Genomic DNA, 15000 nt, shown 5'->3' with positions numbered 1-15000 from the left:
CGTAGAAAAGGAAGAAAAATAAAAAAAAAGGATAATCATAAGTAAACTTCCCCCATCACAAAACACATAATATATGCATACTATACATAACACCGCATTTTTCCCATAAATGTCACATGTAAAGTTATGGAATTTTTCACATCGCAATTTTCATGCGACTGAACACAGTGCACTTTCGTGAAATGCTACGGTGAACATTTCCAGATATTGCAAAACTCTGAGCAATCATCACTAGAGGAAAGGAATCAGCACACCGGACTCATCACAGCGCTTGTCAGCAGAAAATCCACCTGCGGACACATGTGCTCGAGCAACAGCACAAAAAAATGTCTAGTCAGACTCGCAAGTTCGGAAACTCATGATTCTCAAGAAAAATGTTCTATACTGACACGAAGTAAGCACATTTCACTAAATTAACTCCAGGATATGACTAAGCTGCTCAAAGATTGTCTTAAAGACTTAACTCTCACATGAAACTGCCCAATTATATAAAAAAAAATTATCACCTATCCGGGATAAAAAAAAACTATGATAAACTCGTAATTCAGCAATTATATGCCTCCAAAAAATAACACACTTGTGAACATAAAAAATGCACAATATCTCCATAGGACCACAATGTAGTAATGCCACTTGCCTCCAAATAATCACGAAACCAAAAAGAAAGAACCACAGAACTCTTCTCTTGGCTCGAAAAAACACTCCATAACCACAAAAAAGGTCACCCGCCAAAGATTAATTCCACTTCCATATATATATATTTCACCATATTAATAATAAAACCACTCTGGTGATAAAAATATTTCCTCCATTTGATTAATAACCACCACACCATATTCCCTCTTATTTCTCCAATAACCATGTGTTAATAAAAAACCACCACTCCAGGAATAAAAAATATTCCCCTCGATTTCAGGAAATAAAAAAATACTTACCTCTATATCACCAATAACTCCATGTGGAATAAAACAAGGCTCCAAAAAATATATCTCCAAGCAGGATAATCAAAAATGAAATCCCATCTCCAAAAAAATGTGCACTCAAAGCATCCAGCTGACTCACTCACAAATATTGCCCATATATCTCCTCAAAAATGTATCTCCATTTGCCAACAAAGATGGCTGCAAAATAATTGAACTAAACATAGCTCTCACCACCATAGGCAATATCAAATGGCCAAAATATATCTCCAATATATCATATCTCAAATCATAACTCCAAAATTATATACCTCCAATTCTCCAGGGAATAACTCAATGTTATAGTCAAAAACTACAAACTCTCTCCTTAGCATAACTGCTGAAAAAGGGCAAAAACTCGTCAAATAAAATTGTCTAGGAAATTCAAGAAAAAATCATCAATGTGCCACAACTCATTATAACAAAACTCCAAATTCAAAGTGTCTAAGCAAAGACTTCTCTATATGCACTACAACATAAGCCACTAAAAAACTTAACCAAGTTTCCTATCTCTCACAAAGTTTTCACAAATAAAACAAAGGTATTGTGCAAGAAACTCACAATTTCTGGAACACAAATATCCAGAAAAAAATGTAGTGCCATTACGTATGCATTCAAAAAAATGCAAAAATTCTTCCATATATCTCTCTGCAGCATCAAACAGCTGAAAACACAAACACGTTCCTGAACATTGACTCTAAGTCACGAACTGAGATATTAAAAAATATTCACACAACTTGGAGAAAAAAAATAAATTCAAATTCAACCATGATAAAAAAACTTGTGTCAGCGATGGCTAACTTCTAAAAAAAGGAGAACAGAAAAATCAACGGCTCTGTTAACTATCTCCACGACTCGTAGATGTCAAGCAATTATCTGCTGAACTCATAAAAAAGGAAAACAAAAAAAATATGTTGTTAACTCCTCCCAAATTCAAAAATGATTTCATCACTCTTGATAGCATTACAGCACCTATGTATTAGTATAAAAAAAAATCACCAATGTCAGAAGTATCAGTATCAGCAGTATCACCAAAATTGCTGTCATCAAAATCACTAGTATTAGAATAAAAAAAACATCACCAATGTTAATGCTTGTCCATTCTCCAAAAATTCAGCACAAAACTCACAAAAAGTTCACCAAAATTCATCAAGATTCAGCCAGATTCATCAAGATTCAGCCAGATTCATCACTCATGAATTACTGACATGGTCTCTAAAGTTATAAAAACTCAATAATCAATTAACCACAAAACCTCTCCCATAATTCATTGTAATAATTCTCCATAATATAATTATCTGTAATAATTATAAAATAATCTCCTGTGAAATATCTCAAATAATAATAATTAATAATAATAATAATAATTCTCCATAGTAATAATTCTCCTGCAAAGATCTCAAGTAAGGGTGCTATTCCCCCCGTATACACTAGTATTGCCAAACCCCTACAGTATACACCACCATTGCCACACCCACAGTATACACCACCTGACAACACCAGTCATCACCACTGGTATCATCAGATACAACACAGATACAAAACACCACTCGTCAGCATTCACCATCACTCAGCACCATTTTAAAGTAATCTCTCCAACACAATAAAAATAATAATAATCTCTGTGTCCCCATCATATTTGTGCCTTCCAAAGCATAAGGAAAACTTACACACATCCAATGCATTTCATTTCCCTTCCTCTTCATTCAAGAGAAAGAAAATCTCTTTCTAAAAAAAAAAAGACCCTACGGGCATCTCACGTCATCAACTAATCTTTATCAGCTGATGTCCTGTGGCATTCATTGTCAAGGGCAAATTCGTCCCTCAACACCCCATTCCACCCTTCATTCAGTGATATTGTTTATCCTTTGAGATTATTAAACTTTAAAGTAGTGTTTTCCTACTCCAACACAGTAGGAAAGACAGTTATTTGCAACAGCCCCAAACAAGAAGAAGGTGTGGTTTATATATATATATATATATATAGATATATATATATAGTATATATATATATATATAATATATCTATATATCTTATATATACGATATATATGAGATATATATATAATATATATATATATATATATATATATATTATTCCTATATCAATATATATTATCTATATATATTATATATATAATATATATATACATATATATATAATATATATCTATATAAATATCTATATCTATATATTATATTACTATTATATATATAATATATTATCTAATATATAATGATTATTATATATATATATATTCTATATATCTATATAATATAAGATATATATATAATATATATATATATATATAATATATATATATACATATTATGAGATTATATATATACTATATATAATATATAATATTATATATCCTTATAATATTTATATAATATGTATATTATTATATATATATATATATATATATATACATATATCATATATATATATATATATATTATGATATTTATAATATATCTCATATTCTCTATATATATTACTATAACATAGCTCTATCTATATATATACTGATTATATCTATATATCATATATATATATATCTCTATATATATCTGTATATATATATATATATATCTATATAATATTTATATATATATATATATATATATATATTTCTAATAAGATATATATACTATATTCTATTATCTATATATCTATATATATTCTATATATATATATATAAATATATATATATCATAATATATATATAAATATCTCTATAGATAATATATATATAATATATATATATATATATATATAGCTATCTATATATATAAATATATATATATAATATATATATATATGCTATATATATATAATATAAATATATTATATAGCTATATATATAAATCTATATTATATATATATATATATATATATATAATTATATCTATAGATATATATAATTATATATCTTTATATATGATATATTATATATATCTATCTATAGTATATATAGATCTATATATATATATTATATCTATATATTATATTAATATATACTATCTATATATATATATATAGATATATATATATATATATGTATCTATATATATATACTATATATATATATATTATATATTATATCTATATAGATATATATATATATATATATATAATTGTTATATATATATATATAATAATGTTATATATATATATAGATATATATATATCTATATAGATATATATCATATATATTATTATATATTAGTATATATCTATATAATATATTATAGATCCTATATATATACATATATATATATACATATATAATATATATATATAATATATTACATATTATATATACAATATATACATATACATATAATATATATATATTATTTTAATTATATATATCTAGATATAGATATATATAGATATCTATCTATATCTATATATATATCATATATCTATATATATCATATATAATATATACCTATTTATATTATCTACGATTACATAAATATAATATATCTATATATATATATCTATATTTATATATATAAATCCTATATCTCTAATCTCATCTATATATAGATTATTATATCTCTAGTAATAATCTCATAATATATAGATATAATATATGTGGATTATCATGTATATATATTATATCTTATTATCTATATAATTCTTATATATATCTATCTCCATATGTTATATAGACTACTAGATCTTAATATTATCTAATCTCTCCTCATAATATATATTCTCTAATCTCTCTTATATCTGTCTCTCATACTATAGCTATATCATACTATAGTCTATCTATATATCTTCCTCTCTCTCTTCTATCTATATAGTCTCTCTCTCCCTCTCTCTACCATCGGTCTATAATCGGGTATTATCATATATATATACTATCTAATCTATATATTTCCATAGCATTATATATATAGTCTATCGTCTCAACTATCTATATATATGTATGTCATAATATATATGTTGTAACTATATATATAGCTCGATCTATATTCTAGTATCTAATAGCTATTGGTATATATTATATATATAATCATATCTATATAATAATTATGGTATGTATGTATGTATAATATATACCAGTTGTTTCGAAATTAGAGGCCCCCCCTCCACAGAACAAATGGAAAGTTATGAAGTTTTCTGCAATAACCTATCTCCAAGTACATTATCTTAAGTTTCTTTTAAGCTATTTTTCATTTTACATTTCTTGTATTTTCAGATTGGGTGACGGAGTTCGCGACTCTGAAGTATCAGATGGATTGACTAAATCCGGGCTATAAACTTCAGAGAGGCCAGGGGTGCTGGCGTATCCTTCATTTCACGTTCCTGGATAGCTAAATATATTAAAAGTGATGAATCCTTTGCTAAAAGAAACTAGAACAAAAATCTATATGACTGTCATCGCAAAAAGAGTGAAAATCTCGGAAGGCCTGAAGTCCTTTCTCAGGAGTCAAAAGACATCATAGCTGAGGCAGTGGGTAGTCCATGAAAGTCTTTATATAAATTGGTGCTTGAAATAGAAACAAAAAGGGGAAAGAAGAGAAGTTATAGAGCTGTATATCGCGAATTAAAAAAATCTGGTATCAAGCCTTTTCATGTCATCAGGAAGCCCAACATCACTCAGCAACAGAGAGAAGACCGTACATGGTTTTGTGGCTAATTTCTTAAAGATTGGGATGAAGCTGACTTTCTCCATGTTATCGCATCAGATGAATTCTTCATTTACAGTCAGGAAGCCAAATCAAATAAATGACATCATTTGGGCTGCAAAGTTCGATGATATCAGCAATGACATGTGCTATCGCCAAGTTGTGAAATTTCCTGAATGTTTGGGAATTTTTCTCTGTATCACAGCCAAACGATTAATGTGGACCATTAAACAAAAAGGACAGTCATAGAATGGTGAATACTTCAAAGAAACTGTGCTTACTGGTGGAGTATTTCCTTTCCTCAAAATAAAATATATATATATATATATATATATATATATATATATATATATATATATATATATATATATGTGTGTGTGTGTGTGTGTGTGTGTTTGTGTGTGTGTGTAAAACGAGGATATGAACCTCGTTATTTATTTGGTAAACGTGGAACTCCGAGCGTCAGGCATACCGACACACAATCTCTATCTCTCTCTCCCTCCTAGCGACCAACGGCTCGCGACCTCTCTTTCTCTCTCTCTCTCTCTCCGATCTCTCTCTCTCTCTCTCTCTCTCTCTCTCTCTCTCTCTCTCTCTCTCTCTCTCTCTTTTCTCTCCATTCTATCAGGTAATCAAAATGAGAGACAAAGTTATATTAAAATAACTATTTATTTAACAATGGCAAGTTAATCAATCAAGTCTCACAGACTAACTTAACTCAGTTAACACCCCCCTCCCCCCAACATTAAAATGTCTAAAACAGTAATTTGTCACACCAATTGTCTATTCTCCCATCGGGACCCTCTGTCCCCTTAGGACTCTCGGTCGCCCTTTGCCAGAATCGTCTGTTTCCAAGACACGAGAAACACACTCGTTAGCACACATAAGTTTAAAGACAAAGTTAAAGATTAAACATTCTTACACTATGTAACAAGCCATTCTTTTTGGCTAAAGTAATGCAAGACTCACCCATTGCAGCCTGAATATCTCACTCACTTAATATAAATAAACTTTCGCAGAGCTCCCCCAGCATCTTGCCTTTCTCCCACAGACGTCTCTATGCAAGTCTCCCCATAGACTTGGCTAGTGATACATTATGAATAGAAGAGGCCCACACGCACATACGAATGCACACTTTGACAACGCCTCATATTACTGGCTACAACTAGTTTCCCAAAGGCATTTTGAACAAAGACCCATGAACTGACATAACTACAGGACGAACGTTGACCCGTCTTTCTATGCAGTTTTCATATCACGCCATCACAGAAATCATTTATCAGCTTTCCTCGGGTCGTTGCTTCGGCTCTGTTCTCTGCATTCCAAAAAGGTCACAGCGCATCACATTATTCTATTAAATATATCATTAATTATAACCCTAGGACTCACATAGCTCAGCCTCGCACAATTGCTAGCTCCCGCCTAGCAAATGGTCGAACAAAACAGCTCATATAATATAAAACATTGGCCGGCTAAAAATAAAATATAAGTAATAACTGCACGTCTCTGGCATTATAAAGTAAAGTCTATCACGCTTCATCTCCAAATAACACTAGAATTTTCTCTCATTTTGGATTCTTGAATATCCCTCTTTGCTTGTCTGCAACTTCCTGAACAGACTGAAACATGCTGTAGGAAGGCAAACGGCCTCCCTAATTGTAGAAGGCTTCTAACGGCTTCTGCAGATCCCCAAAAGCGCTGTTGAACTCTGTAGAACTCTCGTAATCACCATGGACAAATGACAGCACATCTCTGCACGGCTGGTGGACGTCTTTTTTGGTGTGTTAGTATGTCAGTCAAGTCATCGGTCAATCAAAGAAAATTAACCCCAGACATACTACTTCTATCAAATAATGACATCAAAACGTCAGAAATACTAACTGAACGTCTCCCAATTAACTCCATTTAACATGACTACCAAATCATAAGTCATTATCATAACTCGCAAAGGAAAAAAAAAATATCAAGTTCTCCAACTCAATTCTCCAAACTCACACATCAGCACACACAATCCAAAACTCACAGCAACTCCACGGACTTCTGCACTCACATTTCAAACTCGAATGTTATCACAAGTAAAAAAAAAAAGATAAAAGATAATGAGCCCAAGAAAAAAAAAAAAAAAAAGGTCATGTAACAAGCCCAGACCCAAAAATGTTCTCTCAATGCTCTGATATTTGAACAACTCAAAAAATCAGTAAAAATCTCCAACTTTTAACAGCAAAAACCCCTTTACTGCTCATATAATTAATTACAATGAGACTTAATGTCAAACTCCCATTTACATAAACAACAACCCCGATAAATTACATCTCCCGATAAATTACATCTCCCGATAAATTACATCTCCCGTCCAAAAAGAAATGCTATTTAAGCTCAATCCCCAATTACATCTCTCGTAGGAAAAGGAAAAAAAAAAAAAAAAAGGATAATCACAAGTAAATTCCCCCGTCACAAAACGCATAATATATGTATAATATGCATAACCCCTGCATTTTTCCCCAAGAAATGCCCCATGTATAGTTACGGAATTTGCCATCGCAACTTTTATCGACCGACTTGGCCAGAAAGCAAACTCTTACCCATGCGCTTTCGTGAAATGCTATTATCAACATTTCCAGATATTGCAAAAACTCTGAGCAATCACCACTAAAGGAAAAGGAACCAGCACAGCGCTTGTCAGCAGAAAAATCCGCCTGCGGACGCTTATGCTCGACTGCAGCATAAAAAATGTCTAGTCAGACACACAAGTTTGGAAGCACATTTCACAAAATTAACTCCAGGATATGACTAATGTGTTCAAAAATTTGTCTCGAAGACTTAACTCTCAACATGACACTGCCTAATTATGTAAAACATTATCACTTATTCGGGATAAAAAAAACTTTGATAATCTCGTAATGCAGCAAATATATGCCTCCAAAAATAATACACTTGTGAACATAAAAAATGCACAACATCTCCATAGGACTACAATGTAGTAATGTCACTCGCCTCCAAATAGTCACGAAACCAAAAAGAAAGAACCACTGAAATCTTCTCTTGGCTCGAGAAAAACTCCATAACCACAAAAAAGGGTCACCCACCAAAGATCAATTCCACCTCCATATATTTCACCATATTAATAATAACACCACTCCGGTGATAAAATATTTCCTCCATTTGGTTAATAACTACCCCCCACACCATAATCACTCTTATTTCTCGATAGCCACATGTTAATAAAAAACCACCACTCCAGGAATAAAAAATATTCACCTCTATTTCGGTAAATAAAAAAATATTTACCTCTATTTCACCAATAACTCCATGTGGAATAAAACAAGGCTCCAAAAAATATATCTCTCAGAAATATTCTGGAATTCAAAGGAGTCGGCCATGCAAACCTTTTTATCCATGGCTGTGTAACAATTAACTAACGATTCCAGGTCTCTTGATGACCGTAAGAGTTTTCTTCTTAGGGGAAATTAATACATAGGAGGATAGATTGGATATAACTGGTAATGAGCTATCTGACATGTATATAGGAAAAGGAGAGATTTTATAGGATTCCCATGCGTCGGAAGGATCAAAAGAAATATCAATTATAATTTTACTTTGCTCTACACTCACTGAGATTAAGCTATAATAAAATTCAAGCTTGTATGATTCGATCAATGGAGTGTAACCGACTTTATCATGAGCGTTATCTATAATCATTTTTAGATCTTTGATGGGCAATAAGTGTGGTGACAGAACACTTTTAGTAGCGAGTGTGATTGCTTCAATGTAATCTTTAGATTTTTCAATGAAATGAGAAACTTTATTGTATATATGATCCATCTTCATAGTATAGTATGATAATGTCGCAAGCAAAGAATGAACGTCCAGAATCTGATTTAAGCGACTTGATTGTTTTTTTACTACTGTAATGAGTTTGTTAATTGTTTTTATTTGTATATTAAGTTCAGAAAAGATTATTTCTTGTTCATGCTGTAATCCTTCTATTTTCTTATTCTGATAGTTAATTTTAAGACGATTAGAGATACCCAAACCAAGTCCTGCAATTGATCCAAACAAATTAAATGCGGCAAAGATCGGGTTACGTCTTTCAACAGTATTATGGTCACGAACCAAGCATTCCGTGTTAGACGGCTTATTCTGCAATTCAAAGAACGTTATACGTTGCTTGGAGCGAAATGGGTGCTGTGCAATTTATTTAAGGATTCAGGGAAAAGTGTCAGTTCAGATTTCAAATTGATTACGTCATTTTCTTGTAATATGATGTTGCTATTCGTAACGATAAGGTCTTCATTTGTCTCAATGATTGAGCCATGATTAAAGTGTAATAAGGAAATTTAGGACTAATCCCATACGAGAAAAATACTTGAATGATCAGCTCTAAATATAACAAGACACGCTTGATATTGGAGCCTGCAATAACGAAAATATATGTAATAACAATTTTTTTAATAACCTACACATGAAATTAAACATGATACAAAGAGAGAAAGAAATTGTTTATAACACAGAAAAGCAATTTTTTTCACACAAGCCAATAACGTGCGCCATGGATATGGTGCGAATGTCAGTAGGTTTGGCTAGGTTCTGATATTTCAGCTTATTCGCTACCAAAATTTCAAGAATCAAGAAATGTCCTTCAAATTTCGGTGTTAGTTTGCAGTTCAGTCCTTTCCGTACGTAAACTTGTATGTATATTATATCACTTAGTGCGTATGGTTTTATTTGTTTTGCATTTTTGTCATGCGTATTCTTCATTATAATTTGAGCTTCAAGATTCCTACGAAGTGTGGGAAACCTACTTACACTAGTATCCACTATGTCCTTAAGAGGAGGTGACAAATTGGTTGTCGGTGTTAGGATGGTAAAAGGCGTCCTAGCATGAATGCCGTAGATTGCTTCGTGAGGCAACATTTTGATAGAGTGGTAACTGCGATTGAGTGTGCTTGACACAGCAGGAATGGCCACATACCAATTTGGATCCATACCACCTATCGTAACTTTTAGAATGTCTAACACCTTTCTATTCACACGTTCTACCAACCCATTGGATTCAGGATGATAGATCATAGTATTCATTGTCTTTATGCCTAAGAATACATACAAGGAATTGAGGAAGAGATTGTTGAATTCTCCGCAGGAGTCGGAGACGATGGTGTGAGGAATTCCATGTCTACAAATGTAAACTTCGTAGAACCTTCTTGCACATTCAATAGCTGTTTTATTCCTTAAAAGTATTAACTCTGTGTACCTGGTTAAGGCGTTAATTAACACTAAGAGATGTTTGTTTCCCCTGTCAGACTCATGAAAGCCTGTTAACAAATCAAGGTGTACCCATTCAAAAGGTTTGTTTGGCACGGGGTAGGTTCCGAGACTTATGGGTATCTAAGTGTGACCTTTGTGTTTGTGCCAATGTTGCAATTGTTCATGTGTTTCTTAATTTCTGTAGTCATCATAGACCAGTAGAATAGTGACTTGGCCTTTTGTGACATGATAGAAAACCCAGGATGACCGTGCAACCAGTTTAGGATGGTCGGTATGAGAGAGATTGGTACTACTACCTGGCAGTTAGTCGACTGCGATGTACTTCGGGTTTTCCTAGTCACGGATCTACACAGAATATTATCCCTATTTATGAAATTTTGTTGCTAATATTTTATGTATTCCTTTTCTTTAGGATTTCCGTTCAAAGCGTATATTATTCTACTTAATTGAGGGTCTTTCTGTTGTTCAGTCTGTACCAGTTCTGTGCTACACCCCATGTCTTCGATGTTCTTGATTGCTTGGGTCAATGATTTCTCATTTTCGAACGCCATTTTAACTGTTTGTATGGGTGTGGCGACATCTTCTAATTCAGTCAATGGTTCTGGATAAGTTAGTACTGGGTTGTGTGATAAGGCGTCAGGGCTGTGGTTAAAGCCTTTGAAGAAGTCTGTGAGAGGCTTTTGGTCAGTAGGGACCTTAACAGGAATACCGTAAATTATGAACTTGAAATGCACTAGCGAATTAACAATAGCTAGCCCTTCTTTGTCTATTACTGCGCATTTACTTTCAGATGGCTTCAATTTACGTGAATAAAATGCAATTGGGAAAAGCTTGTTGTCATATTATTGAAGTGGTACTCCTCCTACCCCATGGTCTGAGGCATCAGTTACAATAAAGAATTCTTTACTGAAATCAGGAAATTTTAAGATAGGGGAGGTGCTCAATTCCTCCTATAATGTATCAAACGCCAATTGTTGTCTTCTTCCCATATGAAATCTGCCCCTTTCTTAGCGAGGTCAGTTAAAGAAGCAGCGATTAGTGAGTAGTTATGCACAAACCAGCGATGATATCCGGACATGACAAGAAACTGTTGTACGCCCTTAACGTTGGTGGGTACAGGGAAGCTGCTGATGGCTGAAACTTTATCATGGACTACTTTAAGACCTTGACGGGATACCGTAAAGCCCAAATAGAATAGTTCACTTTTGAAAAATTTACATTTGGAAATTTTTACTCTTAAATTATGCTGTCTTAATCTCTGAAAAACTATCTCGAGTTTATACAAGTGCTATTCTATGGTATTGGGAAAAATTACAAGATTGTCCATAAAGGCGTGGAGGATTATACCAAACACTATATTAATTATTTTCGTGATGGTGACGGGTGCAGCGTAAACCAAAAGGCTACACATAAAAATTCATAAATGTCCTTTTGTCATGTCATATTATTGAAGTGGTACTCCTCCTACCCCATGGTCTGAGGCATCAGTTACAATAAAGAATTCTTTACTGAAATCAGGAAATTTTAAGATAGGGGAGGTGCTCAATTCCTCCTATAATGTATCAAACGCCAATTGTTGTCTTCTTCCCATATGAAATCTGCCCCTTTCTTAGCGAGGTCAGTTAAAGAAGCAGCGATTAGTGAGTAGTTATGCACAAACCAGCGATGATATCCGGACATGACAAGAAACTGTTGTACGCCCTTAACGTTGGTGGGTACAGGGAAGCTGCTGATGGCTGAAACTTTATCATGGACTACTTTAAGACCTTGACGGGATACCGTAAAGCCCAAATAGAATAGTTCACTTTTGAAAAATTTACATTTGGAAATTTTTACTCTTAAATTATGCTGTCTTAATCTCTGAAAAACTATCTCGAGTTTATACAAGTGCTATTCTATGGTATTGGGAAAAATTACAAGATTGTCCATAAAGGCGTGGAGGATTATACCAAACACTATATTAATTATTTTCGTGATGGTGACGGGTGCAGCGTAAACCAAAAGGCATACATAAAAATTCATAATGTCCTTAAAGCGGTGTAAGGTGTGCTTTCATTATCTAAGGGTATCTGGTAAAGGCCTTTAAGTAAGTCCAATGAAATGAAATCTTTAATCTGACCTAACAGGGATAAGATGTCATCGGTTCATGGCACTGGGAATCGATCGGGAATCGTTACCTCGTTTAGACAATGGAAGTTTACACATATTCGCCAAGTGCTATCCTTATTTGGCCCAACAATTAAAGGAAAGTTATAAGGGCTGTTGGACTTTTTGATAACTCCTTCGGCTAACATTTTATCTCCTTCTTCATTGATTTCTTTCTGAAATTTCAATGGAAGGCAATACGAGGGTGCGTAGATAACTTTATTTTCATCCCTTAACCTGATGTGATGTTCAATTACATCTGTTTTTCCTAGAGATCCTTCACTAGTGGAAAAGACCTCGTGATATTTGGACAGATACTCGAAAATTTTCTATCTAATCCCTGAATCCTGGATATCTGCATTTATTTATTTCTGATTGATTGCAAAAGAGACTTGTCTGTAGTGGGTTGCAATGGGTTAATTTCAGCGACGGTAAGAATTCTATACTAGTATACATCAACATCTACGACATGTTGGTTCTCTTTGATTACTAAATTGGTATTCAGGTGGTTACTGACTTCCATATTGACTGGTGATGGGAGTCAATAGTGTACAAAGCTTGTGTTACAGAAAGTCCATTAATTTTCAGTCTGGAAGAATTAAAATTTCTGACGCTGGCAATTTCTAATGTGTATCGAGAGATATGATGGTGTATTGGGTTCGAGTGACTACATGTAGGTTGCCAGAGTGGGTTTCCGAGAATTGTGTTGGGTGGCTTGAATGATATCTTCATTCATTAGACAGGTGATAGGTTCCTCAATGCACGTTACTTTTTGAGTATCTGCCTCCCTTTGGTCCAAAACAGATTTTAATGTGCGCGAAGACCAGTTGAACTTTCCTTTGATAAACACGCCATGCTTTTCATGAGTTAGAACGACATTTTGACTGGACATGGATGGATATCCTACAATCACAACTGGATACACATTAGTATGTTGGACTACAACAAAAGTATCAGTGAGTGTACGCTTTCCCACACGTTTCTGTACTCGATTCGTACCCAATACGCTTAATTCATTATTTCCGATGCCTGATAGGCGAACTTTGGAATGCTCAACAGGGAATTTAGGGAACAGCAAGTGGTGAGTACGTAGGTCCATTATGTTGCGTGGACTACCGGAGTCGGAAAATGATGTAAATGCTTGATGTTCTAAGTTGACTGCATGCAAGGTAAGATGTAGCTTATCCGAACTAATGATAGCATGGATTCTGTGAAAATCTACGGGATCTTGCCCTGGCTTCTTGGGCATGGTCGTGTCATTCACAGGAAAATTCTGAGTTACGTACATGCCTTCAAGGTAATCAAATTTATTACTTAGTTAAAAAAATTATGATATGGATGACCCAACATCATTCTCCTCCCTGATGGAGTTATTTACGTGGTGCCTGTTTTCCTTTGGGCACTCGGAAAATTTGCCATACTTTGGTTGTTTTGAGCAGAAGGATTGGGAACCAAATTCCCAGAAGGTCAATTTACCTGTGCTTGTTTCTGCGCAGCATTACCATGAGGCGGTTTTTTTCTTTTTATGGTTGGGGTGTTTCTTCTTATTATCACTACCGACATTCTGTGTATTTTCACCATTACTTTGGGAATGGTTACACTGAGCATATGAATGGTTTGTGTTATTATGAAAGAAGCAAAAACGCATGCAGCAGTCATTCATCATATAGCCTGTTCTCTTACAATTGAAACAAGTTGTCCCACTCGAATTATTACTAACTACATTCACCTGTTGTGGTTTATTCTCTTGTTTTGAAAAGGCCTGGACAAGAGATGCGTCTAAATCCATGAATTTTGACAGATATTTCCTAACTTGTTTGTAGATGTCCAGTTCCGTACTGTCGGGAGTTAGCTTATCATCAAAACACAGAATTAAAGCTTCTGGCAACATCACTGATATGAAGGTTAGGTAAATTATCTTAACCAAGTTCTTGGACATAATATGATTACCGTTAACCCAATCCGACTAATTAAATTGACT

This window comes from Macrobrachium nipponense, chromosome 14, assembly GCF_015104395.2.
Source record: "Macrobrachium nipponense isolate FS-2020 chromosome 14, ASM1510439v2, whole genome shotgun sequence".
In the NCBI taxonomy this organism is placed as follows: Eukaryota; Metazoa; Arthropoda; class Malacostraca; order Decapoda; family Palaemonidae; genus Macrobrachium; species Macrobrachium nipponense.
Note: the sequence above shows the minus strand (reverse complement) of the source record.